Source organism: Zootoca vivipara, chromosome 3 (genome assembly GCF_965207765.1).
Source record: "Zootoca vivipara chromosome 3, rZooViv2.hap1.1, whole genome shotgun sequence".
In the NCBI taxonomy this organism is placed as follows: domain Eukaryota; kingdom Metazoa; phylum Chordata; class Lepidosauria; order Squamata; family Lacertidae; genus Zootoca; species Zootoca vivipara.
In genome coordinates, this window is record NC_142586.1 from 47,026,314 (window position 1) to 47,047,715 (window position 21,402).

Sequence of the window (21,402 nt, forward strand, 5' to 3'; positions counted from 1 at the left end):
AATAATAATTTATTATTTATACCCCGCCCATCTGGCTGGGTTTCCCCAGCCACTCTGGGCTGCTTCCAACAAAATATTAAAATACGATAATATACTGGCTTTCATTTCTGAAGTGCAAGTCATGTTGTTTGGAACTATGATGTTGACAGACATGGTGAAACCCTTTAAAATTTGGTCTTTTCAAAAATAAAAATAAAATAAAATGTGGTAATGTTTTGAAAAAGTTAGCAGTTTGTAAAACAACTTACGGTAGATGGAGCAATGGTTTCATTAGGTATATAAGGTACATTCCATGTGATTTGTTAACTGTATCTCATGCAATCCAGCGGGCAAGGCACTTCAACTTCTTAATTATGTTTATCACACCCTTAGGGCATATTGTTTGATAAATTACTCTCCAAAGAGAAAGGAAGCCTTATCTCTATCAAAGTCGGTCTTATTAAAAGCATTAATTAAACTTCCCACTACTAACTCGTCCATCCCTCCAGCATTTACCATTCATGTCTACCAGGCTCTAAGCCTGGATTTTAAAATTTTCTTTTTCTGTCTGCACTTGGAATACAGAATATTCAGCCTCGCATATTGACATGGAGTAAAAATGCACACATGCAATCATGCTGGCTGGCTCAAGGATGCGAAGTAGAAAATTCAGAGGCACTGTGGAATATATGTACGGTACTATCCTGCTTCACAGGTACACTTCTATAAGGTGGGAAGTCCCTGCAAAGTCTGAAACCTTTCCCAGAGCAGGCAGGGCTATACACACCTTAGCTGTACACCTTGTAAAAACCCAGGAGGAAAAGGAGGGGAGGGGAGATAGAGAGATATGGGAAAAGGCCTAAACTATTTCTGACACATGCCCCCAGCCATGTTTGTCAGTCGACCAGGACAAGGGGGTTGGGGCACCTCGTGAGAAAAGCCGCTGCGTGCCTAGCAGGGGTTAAGTAGTTCCCCAAATCCAAGGCAAGCGGGTCACAAATGTCTCAGGCCTGAAGACTTCCCTCCTCAACAGCGTTGGCAACCAGAGTTCACCTCGACGTATCACATTGAGGCTTATTATGTAAACGAAGACCTTCCCTACGCCCGTTTCTTTCCCAATGAAAAAAAGAAACTGCAGTGTCATTTCCCCAGCGAAGAAAACCAACCAACGCCCCCCTTCCTTCCCTCCCCCTTCCCCGTCTGAATTCCCTCAGGATCAAGCCTGACGAACCAAAGTGAAAGTGAATGAATCAAGTAGCTCCCCCCCCACTCCTGCTTCCCCTAAACAGGAAAGCGCGCGGGGGGTGGGGTGAAGAGAGTGGCACGTGACAGACGAGAAACTGCCCAATCAGAGGGGGATTTGGGAAGGAATGTGGAGTGTGTTTTTAAACTAAAAGGCAAAAAAAAGCAAACCCAACAACAACACGCACACGCACACACACCACTGTCAATGTTAGACTGCCCGGGCGAATAGCTAGCTGGGCGCGTGGTGGCTTGTGCTGAGCGAGCTTGTCCGCGAAGGCTCGCAGCTGCGCCTCTGCCCCTCTTTCCCACACACCCCGCGCGCACCAAAAGGCGGCTTTGAAGTGCCCCGCTTGTGTGCGTCGCCTCGCTCTCCTCTTCGCCACCCACCCACGAGGCTGACGCTCGCAGGGGTCCTCTCACGCACGCGAGCACGCGGGGGCGGGCGGGGGGGTCTTGTGTGTACGAGCGAGCGAGCGAGAGAACCCGCCTCGTCAACTCGGGAAGCAGAGGGCATGAGAGGGAACCTCCGCTCGCAGGGAAGCTGCTGCCCCTTCCTCGGAGGAGAACGAGGACGCCTCATGTTCTCCACACATGTCTGACTGGGGCTTCTTCCAGCCGAGATATAATAGAGCCTCTATATAACCCTCAATATCCCAGGAGGGGAAGCGTAGGGGCAGCACGGTGCCCACCTCCTCCTGCTCCTCTCCAGCTTCGCTCTTCCCGGCCCACCCTCCGCCTCTCTCCTCGCGCGCCTTGGTCCCTGTTTGCGAGCTCGGCGGACTGTGCCAGAGCAGCGGCTGCCGGCGTCTTGGCGCGCTTTGTGCGCGATGCTGCATTTGCCTGCTAGGGAGATGGGGCCGGGGCTTCCTGCTCTTGGGACACAGCCTAGTGGGAAGAGTCGGGTAAGTCGCCCCGGTGGTTGCTCGTGTGGATGCATGATGATTGATGCTGGCATTGCGGGGTGGGGGTCGGGGGTCGGTTGTCCAGCGCGTCTGATCCTGAAGTTAATCGGGAATGGAGTGGGAGGAAAGGCACGGGGCTCTGGGTGGAAGATGCGTGTTTATTAAACTTCCTGTTCGCACGTGCCTGGGAATTCCATCAGGTTCACTCCTGAGCAGACCGCGCTGCACAAGACCGCCTCGTCGGGCAAAGCTTAGAGTTTAACGGATAGGCTGCAAGAATTGTGAACTTAAATACTTTCTGCGCACATGTGCCGTTTACTTAATTTACCTGTGATTAAGAGACTTGCTTCCAATGGTGCACGCTTAAGATCACAGCCTTCCTTTTTATTTTCGCGTTTTTGGATCATCAGGCTGGGTGTGTGGGGGTTTGGTATTTGGTTTTTAAACTTTTTTTTTAAAAAAAAAACCTTCCCCCCGAAACAAAATATAAAAAAATCCTTCCAGTAGCACCTTAGAGACCAACTAAGTTTGTCATAGGTATGTCTACCCTCATCTTTGTTTTTTCTGATTTTTTGGTTTCTAAGGAACCTCTCTCCAACCTCAGTGAAGGTGTGTTTGTGTAACCAGACACTGAGACTTGCTGTCTGATAGAGAATTAACTCAGACCCCACCAAAGCTTACTTTGAATTCAATAGAGGTGTTTGTTTTTCAGGTCTAAAGCTCCAGACCGAAGGGGGGAGGCGTCCAAAGAATCCACCTGAAGAAAAAACCACCGGGAAGATCTTGAAATCCTTTCTTGAAATCCTACTGCATTTTGGAGCAGGTGGGATGTTTTCTGCTGGAGGTGGGGAGCAGGGAAGGATTCTTTTTGTTAAAAAGAAAAAGAAATATTGATTCAAATGTATTTCACATATCAGATCTGTTAGTTTAGGGCAGTCAGTCTCTCTAGGATTAACGTGTGATTTTTGAGGAACCGCTGTTGCTCAACCCATAAATAAAAGTGGAGATGGTGGCACTTTCGTCTGGCTTCTGGTAAAAAGAGAGAACAAAAACATTTAATTCCTTCAAGGCACCATCCATTCGTGCAGGAGGGTGGAGCATGTGGGAGAGACAAGGAGTTTAACTATTAACCTTTATTGGGAATTTATAAATGAATTTGAGATTTCTCTGGCCTTTCCCATTTTTGTTTGCTCTCCTTGCAAGATTATGGCAGATAAAATTTGTGGCCGTGCTATTTAGGAAATGGAAGACTTTACTGTTGACCAGTAAGAATAATATGTCAACAGGAAACATCCTGTTTGTATTGTTCAAACAGTAGGGAATTAACTGGTTTGAAATGTGAAGTGGGGACAGAGCGGGGGGGGGGGGCTGCAAAAGAAAGTGGCTGAGTGAAAATTATATTCTGTTCTATTAGGATTCTGTTTGCTTTTCCCCTTAGATCATTTGCTTGAAACCCCAAAAAAGAAGATTTTGAAAAGGTAAGACATGCTTTAACCAAAGATTAAAAATCAAGGCCATGACATGTGGCTACTTACTATCGCTGTTAACTTTCTCTGTTTGTTTAGCTGATCTCCTGAACAAGAAGATGCATTTCATAAAAACAAATTAGCTACAATGTATTTAGCAAATATGTTATTTCCTTTATTTATACACATTTTAACACTGTGTATTAAACACTGTAGTCTGTGAGTGCTGCCCCCCCTTTTTTTGGAAGTACATAATTGAGAAATGGAATGAAAAGGAACACATATTAATTATTGGTATCTTAATTAAAGTGTCCATCTTGACACCTAGGAGTTGAAGTAAAATAAACTTTTCGTTGTGGTGTAAACGTACATGCTCACTGTCTTCAGTATCAGAACTACTGAAAGCTCTAGAGTTGTTCATCAGGGACCAATAAATCATACTTAATATATTTTAATATGAGAGTACTTAACATAGTTGTTTCTAATGGATTATTCAATGGCTGCAGGCTAGTGCGTAGTTAAGCTGCTATCGTCTGTCACTGCATAGGACTGTAGCCAAAAATAAAGTGTCTCGGAAGGTTCTTTGGTAGCTTCTTTGTGTCCTAGTGGGGCAAATCATAACAAATGACATTGTTTATTGTCAGTATATACTGTAAAGATTATCTGTTACATTTTGTTCAGCTGCAGTTAAGTTTCATTCATTTAATTTTTAATTTTCACGTGGCTGTGGCTGCCAACAGCAAGTGGACTCATTTACTGAGCTGAAGAATTTGGGCATGAAGCCAATCTAAGCAGTGTAAAATCACATGGATAATATTATCTATCAAGTCTTTATCATACAGTAGTTGACTTTAATAAGCGGAGGCTGCAGTCCAGCCACACTTCCTTGAAAGTTAGTTCCATTTAACATAGTGGGATGGATATCCTTTTGAATATATATGTGTGCAAGATCCGGCTGTGTGTGGCCTACAATCCTGTGTGTGCTTACTCATGAGTAAGTCTTGAGTTCAATGGGGATTACTGATTTATGAGTAGGCTGCAATCCTATGTACAATTGAAATATTGGCTCAGTTCTAAACTGCCTGCTCAAGAGAATTCGACTGTAGGTGAGGGGGAAAAATTAATTTAGTCTTGATGCTGTAGCAGAAGATTGCAAATTATTTGACAAATATGATCTACATATGATAGTTGAAAAGTAATTTATACTTATGTTTATTTGATTCATTATATTTCTGTGCCAATTTTCATTAAAATAAATACCATTTTCAACACTTTTTCATATTTTTAAAATTATTGTTCGTACCTTTAGACATATTTGCTTTTGGAAACATTTTTTACCCCTCAAAACACTATCTTTAGTAGACTAATACAGAGCAAACAACTTAATATTTATTAATTTGACAACTTGGTGAATGGTGCAGAATATATAATGGTATAAATCTGATTTAACTGGAATTACTGTAATAGCAAAATTCTACTGATGCAAGATTTCAGAAATTAGGCGTTACTTAGGAAGATGCATCTGCTTTGTTAATACAGGAATGCATGCTACAGAAATGTTACCTAAAACAATTATGTAACAGTTTCTAAGTCACACTTTGACTGAAAAAAATGTAATGAATTACCTGCTTAGTCTCATTGAATACATAGCTCAGTTCCCTGCAAGAAGAACATTAAAAAAGGTTGTTTTTTTCTAAATTCATCTGAGTAAACACTATCAATTTTAATAGTTGTAAATATTTCAATATTGCTCTAGAGATTGTATTACGTGTACAAATGTGCATTAACTTGAATAGATTACTACCAAGTTGCAATGAGCCAATACTGGGCTAAATGTCCCATTATTGATCTTTGATATGACTAAGAAGTAATTTTATTGCCACCCAACACAATATGATGCGGTCAATCAAATGTAACAATATTTAGTCTAACACGCAAGAGTGAAAACTTATCAAAGATCTGCTTGTAATAGAGTATAAATAAATGAAGATGTATAGTTGCTTAACAGAGGTTTACAGTAGATTTTTACAGAAGGCCTGGGAGTAAAAATGTTTTTTTTTGTTTTGTTCTTGTTATTTTTTTAACAAACTCATATACAGTGTCTGATGTAATTGGCACTGAAATGCAACCATGTAATTACCAAGGCAAACAACAACAACAAAAATCCATACGGGAAATGTAATTGCTCTTGTATAGCAGAAGTATTAATTTCATTCCCTGGTGCTACAGATTAAGAGGTGCAATCCATCTAATTTGGACAAGCCTTCAGCATAAGCCCCTTTGAAATGATCAGAGTTTGTGGTTGGTAGACTGCTCTCTAAGTGATTCCATCTGATATGAATATAAATATCTGATAACTGTGCGTGTAAGCATTGTAAATCAACATAATTTATTTTCTTGGCACTGGAAGGTTTAAATAGCATGTCGATTATTTTCCATCGTTTTCGCTACTTAAAGGCAACCTGTGGTAAATCGCTGTCACTGAGTATTGGTTTTACAAGTTGAGCAGTGTTACTGCTCTGTATCTCTTTTTTCCCCTGCAGCCTCCCCACCCTCCTTGTTTCCTTTTTCTGCTGGTAATCATCTCAGTTTCTTTAAAATTGGTGCCTTTTCCTTCTTAGTTTGAATGCTAAACAAATGTTTGCTTCTCCAATTATTCTGTGTTTGGGTTGTCTTTTCAGTCCACAAGGCATGTGCCTAAGCATGAAACAAGATAGGTGCTGCAGTAGTACTGATCCTTTGCCACAAGCCCTAATAATATTTAAATAGAAGTACAATATACTTCCTGATGAGCGTGTTAATGGTCTCTGCCATAACAATTTATTAGATTAGCATTGCTCTTAGGAAATCATTCCTACCGGTATAACAGAAGTTAAATTGCGCTACACTCGATTCCCCCCCCCCAAATGCAGTGAAGAGATTACACATTACAGTACATAGCAGACTTTTTGGCCTCATCACAAACTGCTTTTGATACTCCCTTTTGAATTTCAAAAGCAAGTTGGTACGAAACAAAATTAAAATGCCCTGTGGAGCACACAGGGCTGATTTATACAAGACATGGGAAATGCAGAGGTAAAATCCATAAGTGTACATGATTCCATGTGGCCGATGTAAAACGTTCCTAATTGTGGTGCTAGCCCATTGGTTTCCAAACAGTTTATCCCATTAACCACTTGAAAATTGCTGAGAGTCTTGGCAGACCACGTAATTATTTTTCTGCCTGTTACAGCAATTGTAATGTGCTGTTCAAAATGCTGTATGATTTTTTAAATAGTATTATTTTTGCTTTTCATTCCTGATATTGAATTCAAATAGCAACACAATAAAATACATATAAGAAGCAAAAGAAGTACGGTAATACAATTTTAAATCAATAGGAATATTTAATGCCAACATGTGCCACATTCCATCTGAAAGCATCTCATAAACCACAGCTTGGGAACTCCCATTCTAGCCCCTTTGCAAGGTTCATTCTGCTGCTAGCCATCCCTGGAGGGAAGCCCTGCTGATGTTTAGCCACTGCATACCAAGCAGCCTTCAAAACCTGCAATATAAATTTGTTTTGAATGGTGGTCCTATGTCCACAGCGTGCATCTTCTCCCTTGGGTTATAGCTTGGTTATAATTAGTAAGAATCACAATTTAGCAACTGATAGAAAGTTTTACAATAATTGTCTCTTATGGAAAGTTGGAAATGATTAGATATGTATGTACTATGAAAATGAAAAGCATACTTGGTAGCTAGTGTTTACTTGATGGGACAATAACTGCTGGGATAATATTTACATTAACCGCAGTAGAAATTTCAATTCATAAGTGAATTGTTTTTCGATTGGCAAGGTGCATTGTAGAAATCTTGGACTTAATCCTTGGTTGGTATCAATTTTCCTATTTTGATTGGAAGTGATGTATGTAGAGAGAGACTAATATCAGAGTAGGTTAGTCTTGTATTTGTTCTAGGATTAAACTGTTTTCCTTTAATGTATTTGCCAATACATTAAAGTTTTGCTATGATCTTTCAATCTGCATTCCAGAAGCATACAAGCATAAAAGGAGGATTTCCATCTCCCCTCCTCATTCACCTTACCTATGCAGTCATTGGTTGACTTTTGTTTTAGGCTAAGGCATATGTTACATTAATCATATCTTCTATAATCCCCCTAAAAGCCGTTCAAAGTTTGTGCCCTCCTTAAAGTCAGACATTTTTAATCACACCTGAATAGTAGCTTCTATATATTTAGAAGCGCTCCAGCCCCGTCTAGTTTACCAGATGTAGGTGTGTTATAAGTGGTTTCCTGATAATACTGTGTTTGTGATTAAAGGTTCCTAAACACTCATGTTGGCAACCCTCTTATTATCAGCTTGTTTGATGTAATAGAGTTTAGGGACTGCCCAGTACATAAGCCTGTCTCTGCAAAAATTTGTCTGCATTAGTTCAGGAAAACATCCTTTTTGAATTGTCACAACCACTATGGGTTAAAATAAATCAAGACTCCCAATTTGTAAACCTTCTGTACTAAGAAAAGTATAGGTCAATAGGAAACAAATGGAGGCATTATTTATTTCTGTTAGGTTTTGAGTACTTGTGACAAGAATTGTGAAAACAAGTCTTAGCAGTTTCAGAGTATCTAGTTTTAATTAGGAATAACCCTAATTAATGTGTACTTTAAATGATCAATTTACTTGAAAAATGTTAATTAGGAAAAATGCAAAAGAGAAAGGCTTTTGAAGGGTAAGTGTCTTGTGGGAAAGATATATTATATATATATTTATTTGAAAGCAGGTATCACTATCAACCTTCCTTTTTTCTGTTTATCTGCTTTCCTAATAGTAAGTTTTCAGTGAAACTGTAAAAAGGGGGAAAATACAGTGTATAATATTGCAGTACCTGTGTCTGAAAAATACCAAGTGGGCAATTTCATGCATTCTTTAAATAAATTATCTGTTTTTGCTCTTTCTCATGATGGTCATTTTATTCTCTTACCTCTTTTACGGCTACACTAAATACTATCTGCAGTCGTATATATATTATTATAACAATCTTCCATTTAGTTTAACATTTTGAAATTTTGGAAAATATGTGCAAGAGGATTTCCCAATATTTGTGGAGTTACTCTGTTTATAAGGAGGGGGAGAAGAAACCCCAAACAACTTCTTGCTGTCACAGATTTTTCAACAAACAATTGAATTTCTCCTAGCCAAAAACAATAGACTTATAACTATGTCCTATTGCAATGAATGATACATGGCAAGAGTCTGTTTTTTCTTGATGTGGTAGATTGTTTTAATGATAAATAACAATATAGACCCTGAGATTAATCTGTGGTCCAAAAATATTCTGTTTCAGGATAGCCTACCTGTGTGTTCCTTGTCTTGAAATAATATATTTTAATAGTACTAACTCAGACTTCAACGTCTAGTCCTATGGAATAGTCCGATATTTCATATCAGATTGGTGTTGTGCTGTTTGTTTGTTTGTTTGTTTTCTTGCTTGCTTTCTTGCTTGTATATTCCTTGCATTCCTTTATTGCTTCTTGATGTATGTACACATGAAAACATAATATAACTTTTCTGTGCAAATAAATATTTGCTTATTTCATACATGTTGACACTGATGATGTTTCAAAAAGATACTACACTGGATGGAATCCACTTTCTGCCCTTTCATTCAATTAAAGGTCTTTCAATGCAACAAAGTGTCTTCTACTAGAATAGGATTTTTGCCTCCTCCTTCCCAGCCTCCCCAAAATCAGCTTGAGAGAATTGTTGGGGAACTTTCAGGATAGGATGGAAGGTGGCATGAAGGAATGCCTAGGGAAGAAGGAATTGGCAGTCAGTTGCTTCCCCTCCTCTGTTGGATTAAAAGTGCATTCATGACTCCAAGGGCATAAGCTGGAATCCACCCATTTTAAGCATAGGGACTGTCCAAGGCTTGGATCTCACAGAAACAAAACAATGCAAAAAGGATATAAGCTTAACAGATTCCCCTTAACCGTATGATTTAATATCCTCACAAAGGGAGTTCAGATTCCTGGATCCGGTTATATTACAAGGTGTTTGAAAACATTGTTTAGTTTCACTTGCTACCTGCCTAGTTGTGGCTGGTGAAGGTGGAGAGATAAAGCCCAGGAGTGCAGAACTAGCTTCCAAAAACTCAGCATTGTGTGACCATTTCCTAAATATTATGTTCACTTCATAAATCCATGACCTTTAAAAAAAACTGAACCATACCCATCTTGAATTTTTACTTAGCCTAGCAAACTGCAATAATGTTCTGGTAAAGTAATGAATGAGTACTGTAGTCTCACAATTTTGTTGCATTTCTAAAACCTATTTAGTGTTCAATATCTCTTTCTCTCTCTTTTCAAACATCTCTGACTAAACAAGACCATATGAGTTTAAGATAAGTGGCATGGATTTATATGTTTTGCCTATCAATATGGCTTTTGACAAAAATGTACAGAACATGTAAACTAAATTTGACAGATAAGATAAACCATTTGCAATGCTGCTTGCTTTGATAAAGCAAAAGTCTTGAGCTGTGTTCACACATTGTGTTATATCACTTTGGGATGTTTCATGGGAAGTGATTCTTAAATAAATAAATAAATAAATAAATATTTTGTTTTATTTTTCTGTTGGAAGCTACCCAGAGTGGCTGGGGAAATCCAGCCAGATGGGAGGGGTATAAATAAATAAATTATTATTACTATTACTATTATTATTATTATTATTATTATTATTATTATATTAAATGTTAAACAATAGTCAAACATAGATGCACAACCTGTACACTGCTCATTCACACTAAACTATAGTCAAATGTGACCTGCGAACTAGGCCTCCTAACTAATAGAGTAATTTAAAAGTCTGTTTTTATTCATAAAGATTTATAAATGGTTTACTTTTAATAAATGTCTCTATATAAAAAGGTGTCAGTGTAGTTTACTGATTGTTTTACTCCTACAAGCAAACAAGATACATTTAAAGGAAATAAAATTTCTATAAAATAGTTTCATAATTGTGCATTTATAAAAATGGTAAAGTATCACACATTTATATTGTTTATAGGAATAAAAATATTAAAAGGTCTAAAAATCATAATTAAGAGAAACACAAAATACGATAACAATATACCAGTGCCTGAAGGAGTCTCTGAATGAGGAATATGGACCTAAACCTTTAAAAAAAAAAAAAGTGCAAACGGCAGCAATGTTGCATAAGTGTTGCAAAAAGATACACCAGAACTTTTCCATTTTCCACTCAACCAGTCCCATAGGAAGTTGGATGGAGGACTGGTTAAGAAAGGGATGCATGTTGTTATTAATTTTAATTTACAGAAAGAAACACCACAGTGTTTCGCACAATAATAAAATGGAACAACAGACTGAGCTGCATCGCTTTAATTTTGGTCAGCCTTCTGCGATGAAATCCAGCTTAAAAGTGACAGTGTGCACAAGATGTTCTTAAGTTGGCCAGGATCCAAAGAACCAACAACTTTTGCATGCTCACGCATGGTTTCGGCTTGTGTTTTCTGAGCAGCACAACTTGCCCTACTCGACCCACAAATCCCACATACACAGCGCAAAACACTTTTGGAACTGAGGGGGATTGTCAAAAACTGTTGGTGATATAGGTGTATGGATAGCTTATTTTGTCCCAACCCGGAGCCAAAGAAAAAATCCATAATAATATGTGTTGTCTTTAAGGTGCCACAACCCTCTTGGTTGTTTTTGCTTTTCCCAGGGCAGGGGTGGAAGACAATAATACCACAGGACATGCTCAAGTGCATGAGTGTGCCTAAAGTATCTTTCTGGATTCCAGCCAACTCCCCCACCCCCTTGACAGCAGTGAGAAACTGATTTGGGAACTTGCAATGAATCTCAATCTGTTTTTCTAGGGTAAACGTGTTATCTAAAATCTGTCTTAACTAAAATACGACGACACCTCCCTGTGTGTCTCCTGGCCTGCCTGTCAAAATTAGCTTTATAAATCATCTTTTTATATAGGCTGTGTTTTATAAGGTGATTTAAAGTTGGTGGATAGGATTTCCCAATGATTATCTGATGTTAAATCCAGGTACTAGCTTTCTGTCCCCTTTTTGTCATTCAAAGCTGAAGGAGACAATAGGTGCTCTTTGAAATTAGAAGCTGCTGTTCCAACCTAAGTGTTTCTTCAAACGGCCTAAGGCATTGTGGATTTATGCAGATTCCTTTTTTAAAATAAAAAAACATGAAATCACAAAAAATAGTAGGAGGTTGCTGTCCGGTTAAAAGAAATTAAATTGCCCCCCCAAAATTACATCTCACCTAAGATAGTAAGAAATGGGAATAACTGTTTCTCCACTGATATTTCTACTTTTTAATTTTCTGTTTAGGCCATTTATCTCTATTGTATTTATAATAAGAGTATAAAGTACTATCCTATTCATAAGCCTTCAAAAGAAAAAGGGGGGGAAAGCCTGACCTTTGTGGTAGGGAAAAGTTATACATTATTTTCTTTCCATGTTTTTATTTAAAATATCCATCGCCTAAAACAGAAGACTTATTGCATGAGTCTTGGAAAATATGCTGTGTGCTTCTTCTTTTTTAACAGTTTGCTTTTTATGGTGGTCCAAGGAAATGGAAATTTACTGAACAATTTTTTTCCAGGGGAGGTAGTTTCCAAAAATATTTTCAGTTAAAGGAAAGGGAGATCCTAGTTATAAAACTATTTTGGTAGTTTGCATATATTGTACAACATCCTACACCGAAAGAAATGTTGAATCAGATTACTGCACATTCAAAGTAAGAAGCGTATGTATTCTTTGTGGGGAGCCTGTCGTGCTCCAGATGTTCCTAGGACTGTCATCACCTCTGACTGATTGCCATGCTGACTGGGGTTGATAGGAAATTCAACAACTTCTTGAGGGGGACAGGGTACCTTAAGGCAGATATGGGATTATAGAACCCTGCTCCCCACCCCTTCCTACAATGGGTTTTAAATGGGCATGCATACAAGCTTTGCACCAGGGCATTACAAGAAAAAGGTATGTGTGCACCTCCCATATCTTCCTCCAGTCTACCCTCTCTCCTTGGTCAACAAACAAGTATATTGTGGGTAGAGGAATGGATGCAGAAAGAGGACTCCCAGTTCCACTAACCGCCCTTCTGTATGCTGTGGTGTTCACTCACATGAACATATTGAAGCAAGCGGAAGGAGCAGGTGGAAATAATTTGTGTTATGTATGAGAATCTTTCTGTTTACGGTATCAGCACTGTCCTAGCACTGATAATATATGTGTAGCAGTAAAAAGGTAAAAGTTAAAGAACGCCTGGATGGTTAGGTTCAGTCCAAGGTGATTATGGGGTGCAGTGTCCCCAGACAGCTTTCTGGGTGTTGTGGCATGCATGACTAAATCACTTCTGGTGAAACAGAGCACCATGACAGAAGCCAGAGCGCATGGAAAGCCCTTTACCTTCCCACCGCAGCGGTACCTATTTATCTACTTGCACTGGCATGCTTTTGAACTGCTAGGTTGGCAGAAACTGGAATAGAGCAATGGGAGCTCACCCCATCGCGTGGATTTGAGCCACCAACCTTCTGATTGACAACGCCAAGAGGCTCAGTGGTTTTGATCACAGCACCACCCGTGTCCCGGTATACTGTACCATGTAGCAGTACCAGTGGGACCTGCTACAAAATGTTTTGGAATTAGTCCACACTTGGCTATGCACTTTATCTATGCATTTCACATGTGAATATTGAGTTTGCTCTTAATGTATAAGACATCAGGCTATGTACAGCTTTTCTATGAATTTGAGGTGGTAATGTAGAGCGTCCTTCTCGCTTTTTCTTTTTTGGTCCTGCCATAGAGTCTAGTCATACAAGTGTTGGTACATTTTTATATTGCTTCAAGTGAACGCCAGAAAAATCAAAACAAGGCCTGGGAATTGGGACTAGCATTGCTGCATTGAGGTGTGAGGACATTTTTGGTATAGAATAACTGAATTGTAGAGTTGTTCTAAAATAATGTGTGTTCGGGTAGACCTCTCAAAAGAAAACCTGTATGAAGTGAAACATGTTACAGTACACTGTTTGAATTCCATGGGACTGAGAGGAGGGGAGTTCCAGTTAAGATGCATGGAAGAATCTTCCCCAAGTTTCAATATGTTTGCATAGTTACCAAGCTACTCATTGTTCATTTGTAGTTCATTGGTCCAGTGGTAGCAGTAAAACAGAAATGAGTTCACAGAATCCTTGCAACAATCCTGTAAGTCAGTATTGTTACTGAGGCTGAGAGATAGTGCCTTTTCTTTGATTGGAACAAGGATTTTCCTGATTGATAACTCAGTTGCTGAAACGATATTCTACAGTCTGTATCATTAGTGAGGCGGTATGTTTTTATATAATAAGGTATAGGTAAAGGGACCCCTGACCGTTGGGTCCAGTCGCGAACAACTCTGGGGTTGCGGTGCTCATCTCACTCTATAGGCCAAGGGAGCTGGCGTTGGTCTGCAGACAGCTTCCGGGTCATGTGGCCAGCATGACAAAGCCACTTCTGGCAAACCAGAGCAGTGCATGGAAACACCGTTTACCTTCCCGCCGAAGCGGTACCTATTTATCTACTTGCACTGCATGCTTTCGAACTGCTAGGTTGGCAGGAGCAGGGACCGAGCAATGGGAGCTCACCCCATCGCGGGCATTCGAACCGCCGACCTTCTGATCGGCAAGCCCAAGAGGCTCAGTGGCTTAGACCACAGCGCCACCCACATCCCTATAATAAGGTATACGTTGAGTTAAATCCTACCAAGTCATGCTAGCAAGTCTATTGATTTCAACAGGTCTCTGTTTATGGCTTTGCTGAATTCAACCATGTGGTTATTCGCTGCCATACAAAGAGAGAAGGGAATGTTTTTGCTGCTGTTATAACTATTTTAGGAATGCACACCTGTGAATCTATAATGCAGAAGTAGTTTTTCGTGTATTTTTATTCTCAGTAATTATAGTCAAACCCTGGAAAGTGTTGCTGATGTGGAGGGGGTGGAGAAGGAGAAAGGGGCTACTAGCTTATCCACCCTGACCTTTCAACTTCTCTCATTGTTAGCAAGCTTTCACTAAAAGATGGTCATAACCAGAAACCAGTTGTGCAAGGATTTCCCCCCCCCTCCTCTTCAAAGTTCTACCGGTATTATCTAGCGTGGGTTTAATCAATTCAGGATGGAGTAGACTGACACACGATAAGAAAAAAAGAAAAGAGAAACTGGAAATGAGTATTTCATAATCGCATTCTTTAACTGGCTAATCTTTCAATCAAAACTAATCACATTGAAAAGGTTGATGAGTTTAACTAACTTATATTGTTAAGAGAACTTTTAAAAAAGTAGACCTAAAACAAAACCACTGGCAAGACCACCCCACAAAAACCCAAATAGAAACAGATGATTGCTTTCCAGTTTTCTTACAGCTTGCAATAAAGCATATTGTGAATGGGTAAGGCTTTTAGCACTCCATGCAAAGCCTTAATTAATCCCAACACTCAGTTTATGTATATGGCTCTGTTTAATATGTGGGGTGGGGAGAGAGAATGCCATGGAACACAAGCAAAACTGAACTCGGAACTTTCAAAAACATGTAGTATTTTTTAAAAAAATTAATCATAGAGAGTATTTGTGCTTTTTAAACAGCGTCTACTTTTTCATAGCAATATAATAAGTTCACCCATCCATCCAACTCTCTCTCACATTTTGTAATGGATTTAAGGCCACTATGAATCAAGATTTTTTTAAATGGGGTGTAAACGGGTGTGGCCCCACAGAAGTCACCGAAAGTGAATTGTCCCCTGGTGTCAGCATTAATTTTTTCCTCATTGAAATGCTTCATTTTTCATAAATAGACATTGTACTTGGATCAACTCTGAATGCATGGGGGCCACATTACGCACTTGCTTGCATTTGCTTTTTTGTCCAGGCTGGGGAGAATAACTTAACTATAATTAAAGACGAAGAGAAAATTATTCTCCAGTGACTCAAGGTATCAACTAATAGTTCTAATTAGACAACATTTTGGATAATGACAACCAATTTGCAGTATATGACTATCAATAATCTCTTTCCTACTTGTATCTGAATAAGTGGGCATGCACACGAAAGCTCATACCAAAATAAAAACTTAGTTGGTCTTTAAGGTGCTACTGAAGGAATTTTCCCCCCTCTTTCCTACTTATGTACAAGAGAATTCAGCAACATAATAATGAGGAGGAGGAGGAGGAGGAGGAGGAGGAGGAGGAGGAGGAGGAGGAGGAGGAGGAGGAGGAGGAGGAGGAGGACATGGTCCTTTAACAACTTTCTCTTTCCCCATGGATATTTTACGTTGCAGACAGGAAATAAAAATTATTGTTAGCGAGAAAAGGCAACTCTTGTTTTTCTTCACTGAGAAATTATTCAGACTGACAGAATCAATATTAGCAATCTGGTCTCACTTTTGCTCACCTACTTTCCATTGAGTGATGTCTTGAATTTCTCTAGTCATTACTTTTTTCAGTCAGGACCAGTCCTACCTTTAGCCACACTGATGCCTAATGGTAGGAGCAGCAGCAGCACAATGTTGGAGGACAGAACTGTGTGTGCCACTTGGCCTACCCTGCGTATTCTGCACTATTCTTCTTCCCACAAGTGTGGTAGAATATGCTGTCCTGTCAGCAATATTTTATAAGATATTCAACTGCCAGTCTAGTTAGCTTCTGCACATAGAATTGGAGAAGGCTGCCACCTTGTCTTTTTACTTCAGGTAGCAAAATGTATTCGGCCAGCTCTGGTCTCCATTGGACAATTTTTCACACATACTATGTATAACAAGTGTAGTTGGTGGCCACGGGGCTGTTTTTTTTTAGTATGAACATTTAGAAGCAGCCAATTAACAGCAAAATCGTGTGTGAAACATTATTGAGCATAGTTCAGTAGTCAACTGTGCTTTTATGCTCTTTCATTTTTTGTCTTTAAAGCTGGTTTTATTTTAAACTGACAAAGTGACCTAGCCTGATACTTATTAAACCAACAACTCTAGTAAGCACTAGATTCACAACAGATAATATTTGGGCAGATCACCTTGCCTGTTTTCATTTTTATTGGAACTCTTTATTTCACATGGCCCAGGGGTCCTTTACCCTTACCTTTATTGAGAAAAGCTTTAAAAAAGCTTTGAGAGCTTCACCTGCAAGTCTCAAGAGGCCCTGATGCTTGTTTGTCTTATCTCCTTGTATTTATACTTCCATTTCCCTGGTTCATCACCTGTGCCTAATTCTGTGCACTTTGCTCCCCGGAAAGTCAACAGTTTTGCAGCATCTACAGAACTACAGAACATGGAGTGTCTCACTGTGATTCCTCACACTTAGTAGTATTGTCTGAAAATGAGCTTTCCCATTCATCACTAGACACATGTACTTTGTTTTGTGTATGGTCATGGGTGGAGGAAGAAATGCTAGAGTTTTAGGAAAGGGAGCAAGCACCCTGGATCAGGCCCACCTAATCCAGCATCCATTTCTCAGAGGGACAAACATCCATTTCTCAGAGGGAAGCTCACAAGCAGGATATGAATGGAACAGCTTCAATTTCCAGCAAATGGAATTCAGAACATAAAGCATCATGAGTAGTAGCTATTGATAGCCTTATCCTCTGTGAATTTTAAAGCTATCCAAGTTGGTAGCCATCACATTCTCATTGGGAATGTATTCCATAATTCAACTATGCACTCATAAATGCAGGTTGAGCGTAGGAATTTGTTTTCAGTACTAGAGCTGATCTGAGCTCGTAATCTTTTCTCACAGAAATCCAATCTGAGTTATTTTAGCCTACTTTAAAATTTCAGCAGCCTGGTTTATTTATTTATTTATTTCAAATAATTTTTATTCATTTTCCAAGCAGCAGCCTGGTTTAGTTGGGAAAAGTCATTTTGTTGATGCTATCATTAAACAAATAATCCAGAGATCTACCAGTTGATACATATTTCTCTTCTCCCCACCCTTGTTCTAGGATATGTTGAGGTAATAAAGCATGTGATATTCACTCCTCCATATTGTCTACCACCTACATTCAATTGTTCACAGAAAACTGAAGTCTGTCAGCTTTTCCCTCAGCCCTCTACTGGTACCGGTAAATATCCTCTCCCCTGCACTTTAAATACTTATGCGTGATTTTTCTCCCACAATGTAAATGCAGTAATCTTTTGGGAAAAGTAAGAAACAGTCTGTAATTTCCTATGAGTCAAAAAGGCTCTTTAACAATGAGTTATTAAAGACCAAGTGCTATCGTCTCTTTTTATCTTTGCAAGTGAGATTATATATTTGATTGGAACAAGTGGTCTTTAAAGTACTGGCTAACTGTGTCTACTCATCCAAGCCTCTTTTGGTTTAAAAAAATAATATGTTGGTTTAAATTCTATTAATTTACAGTGATTCCTTCCAGTGGTTTTAAATGTCTAAGAATCATAGGTTTGGTACTCTCTTGATCTAGTGCATGGAAAACATCTGAAGGCCTGAATTGGGAAAATGAGACTTTTTTACTTCCTCTCCATGAGTAAGGGTATGTCAGCCTTTGCCAATTGATGCACTCCAGATGTTTCAGACTACAACTCTCATCATCCTCACCACTATGGATGTCCTGGTTGGAGATGATGGGAGTTGTAGTCCAAAACAACTTGAGGGCACCAGGCTGGTGAAGGCTGGTGAATACATTGTTTGGAATGTCAAGTAATCTTACAGTTGATAATGTAAAAACCAAAACCAGAATTTCTCAAGTTAAATGGATGGGAAAGCCCCAAAAGGAAAATGAATACCTAGTATTAGAAACAATTTAATTAAAATATTTCCATTTAATGTTTACATTTAATCCTTTTTCTGAAATGTTTATCGTTTCCAAAGAAGTAATTCATAATAGGTTTAAAGCTTCGTAGTGAGGGTGACATTGTGTGCAGGATATTGACATTCATGTCTCTGTATCTCTTGTTTAAATAATTGAAGAAGACTTTTGGCCACTTTTCAGCACACCACCTTATCAAAATTCCATTTCCATGATTGATGAATCTCAACTCTTGTTTGGGAGAATGAAGTGTTCAATTACCTTGTGTTCATGTGCTAATGAAGCAGAAAGTGGCTTAAGGGGGTTTCTTTTCACTACAGCCGCCTGTTTGGTTATGCACATGCTGCTTTCTTACGTTTTTCTTCTATGTCTCTGTCTACATTCAAGCGGAGCCCTTAATGGGTAACAGTGGCAAATCTGTCTGCTTGACAACAAGCCTATCAGCCTTCTTCAGCTCAGCAGGAACAGCAGTGGCCTGTAATTAGTGGAGCCATCAAGCAAAGTGTTTGGTTTAAAGTGATTTCTTTCTCTTTCTTTTTTTAGCAGCAACTTTATATAAGAAATCCAACCCAATTGATATTTCTAAGGCCTCACACATAATACGACAAGTTACAAGGGCATGATATTCTTAGCATATTTTGTTGCAGTTTATGAAGAACTCACCTGATCAGATTATCAAATACTCCTATTGTCAGGAAATAATAGTGGTTCTGAAGCAATGGACATCCTTCAATATGTGATAATGGCATTCGTGCCATTTATCTTCCCTCTGACAAATGTTCAGAGTATATGCAAACACTTGGTATCATATTTTTTTTTATTTTAAAATTATTATTACATTTACACCCCACCTTTCCTCGAAGGAGCTCAAGGTGACATACATGGTTCTCCCCCACCCAATTTTATCTTCAACAGAACCCTGAGAGACAGGTTATGCTGAGAGGCAGTAGCCGACCCAAGGTCACCCAGTGAGCTACATGGCTCTCAGATTTCAGGATATTTTCTATGCATTACTGGGAATATGGAACACACAATATAACATATTGGGTATACTTGGGTACTGTATACGATTTATTGGTAGAAATGTTGCTCTCAGTGGAAAATACTGTAAATTAGATTCTTTTTACTCATACACAGAAATTTGGATGTGTATGTTCCAACTGTTTGTTTGGTTGATTTGTGCTACATTTCTTAAATATAAATGCTAAAGAGTAAGTTTCATTGAACACAACTGAGAGTTACTTCTCAGCAGAAGCAGCACCTACTTATCAATCACCTGATAAATAGTGTTGAGCTCTGTTTTAGCAAGTGTTTCAGTGCAAACTGCATTACACAGGAGCAAGCCCTGTGAAAGTGCAATATGCCAGTTGACAGTGGGCATTTGTCTTGAAAGAGGCATGCTCTTATTAGTCCAAAGCTGTTTGCGCTAATAATACTTGCTAAAATTAAACTTTTTTAATTTGCAGGGAATAAAGCTCTGATTTTGCAAGCAGTGTCAATGCAGACTATTTCAAAACAGAATCCCAGGGGGGACTCCCCAGTGCAGCTGATTCCCCCTGTCAGCTGATGGGAATCTCCACTTGCAAAAGAACAGTGAACAACTCAGTCTAAGCTCCTGATTTTTCAGTTGAAGCTGTATCCATATCTGCCCCACCCTGACATCAGATATGATGTCAGGTGTGTGGTAGTTGGGTGTAGTTTGGGGGAAATGTCCTCATGGGCTAAATTAGGACACCTGCCAGCCCTAATTAGGACCACTGGTGGAAGGGTTCCCACTTTCTTTGTAGGGCAGGATCTTACTGGATTGTTCATAATCCTTTTTGCTGGTCTTACCTGGTGAACTGGTGATTGCTGCCCTATGGAAAGCAGTTCAGCTATTCAGGATCTTAGTGTAGCTACGGTATAAGTAGAGAGTATTTTGTCAGTACAAAAATCAACAGTAGCAGCAAATATAACAAGTCTTTTTAACTCCAGCCTTGTTTAATACAAAAATGTTACATTCCCCCCTCCCCCTGCACTTCCCCAAGTTTATTAACATTTTAAAAATTACTCTGTCAATGCTACTGCAGATAAGGTTCATAATTATTCTACGCATATGACAAGGAGTGGGGCTGTGGCTGAGCCAATGTGGGTTATACAAGCCCTGCAAAGTAAACCTGTATTGTTATACTCATTTTGCTAGTGGTAGTGGGGAGTTGGTGTAGTTTATGATAACCTCTAAATGACGTCCTCTGTTGTTAGCCTAGTGTTTGTTTGTTTTAGGGTTTCATTGAGAGTTTCAGTGGTGAGTGGAACAACATTGTCTGGATGCCAGATCTACCCACTGAGAAGCATCAGAGTGATAGACTTGGAATACAAGTTTTTTTTTAGAGGCCAGGCCTTGCTGCCACTCAGTCAGCAGATCTAACAACTTCCAGAACTGTTGTCGGAAGCCCCACTTGCAAAGGAAAAACAGAGAGCTCACTGTTATTTATGTTTGCTTATTTATTTGTAGTGTTTACTTCCCACTCCCTAGAAAAAATATTGCCGACACCCATGTTTACAGTGCCTGCTCATTACTAAGTTCCATTGAGTTCAATGCAATTTACTCTCAAGTAAGGGTGTATACTGATTCTAGCCTTAATCAATCGTCCTCCATTAGTTTTAGCAGCAATTGTGGGGAAAGGCCATTACTTCATTTCTTTGATATTCAGGCAGCCGATACACTTGTGATTCTTTTGGTTTCTATAGAAAAAGCTTAAATAATAGCAAACAAAATAAGAGTGTTTTTGAGAATTGGCAAACACTGCAGACAGAGGCCTAGCAGGGTCTGTGGTGATGCTGTTGTTGTTGTTTTTTTAAAAAAAAAACATTATTGCCTTGAGCGCCTAAGCAGTTATTTTTCAAAATGTTGAAGAGAGCCTAAGATCAGAGCACTGTCTAGCTTATTCTCTTTTATAAAGTAGTAATCACTAGATATTTATCTGATTTGGAT

The 21,402-nt window shown here is 39.2% G+C and overlaps 1 protein-coding gene across 1 annotated transcript in view; it reads left to right on the forward strand.

Moving 5' to 3' along the window:
• The first annotated feature begins 1,379 nt into the window (after positions 1-1,379).
• Positions 1,380-21,402, forward strand: part of PRDM1 (PR/SET domain 1) — an 89,319-nt gene continuing 69,296 nt past the window's right edge. Inside the window, exons 1-3 of the mRNA XM_035109308.3 lie at positions 1,380-2,126; positions 2,839-2,949; positions 3,565-3,604. The gene's annotated coding sequence lies outside the window, so the exon portion shown is untranslated. The remainder of the gene's footprint in view (positions 2,127-2,838; positions 2,950-3,564; positions 3,605-21,402) is intronic.